Genomic DNA, 529 nt, shown 5'->3' on the forward strand with positions numbered 1-529 from the left:
ATAGCAAACCACTGAGACAGGTCACTTAAGGTCCCAGAACAACCACACAAGACTAAATTCAACAACAAAAAATAAATTTGGCTCGACTGGCCTCCATGGAGGAGTTCAAAGGCCAAAACCAGTGAAGACTTAAAGGTATTGTTGAGTATATTTTTAAAAGACTAGCCCTCTCCGCTTAAAAAAAAATGCACATGAACAACCCTGTACCCGAACACTTATGAAACGCATGCAAGAGCATGCACGAGCCCATTTCTCCTTGTAAATGCTCTGTTTAAAAGTTGCTGTTATCATACCTCATACAAACATACTGTGTCCAAACCCTAACCCATAAATCCCTTAATCAATATATAGAGCTGGCACTATATAGTGGACTTTATAGCAAACGCAGCTAACTTAACGTTTGGACATATCACTGCTTTTTGCTCCCCGTTGGTCACGTAACTCCGCCTCCGGCGTATGGTGCCTGCGCCATCTTTGTTATTAGTCACCACTGTCTAATATACACTCACCGGCCACTTTATTAGGTACA

This window comes from Cyprinodon variegatus, unplaced genomic scaffold (genome assembly GCF_000732505.1).
Source record: "Cyprinodon variegatus isolate N-32 unplaced genomic scaffold, C_variegatus-1.0 Scaffold234, whole genome shotgun sequence".
In the NCBI taxonomy this organism is placed as follows: domain Eukaryota; kingdom Metazoa; phylum Chordata; class Actinopteri; order Cyprinodontiformes; family Cyprinodontidae; genus Cyprinodon; species Cyprinodon variegatus.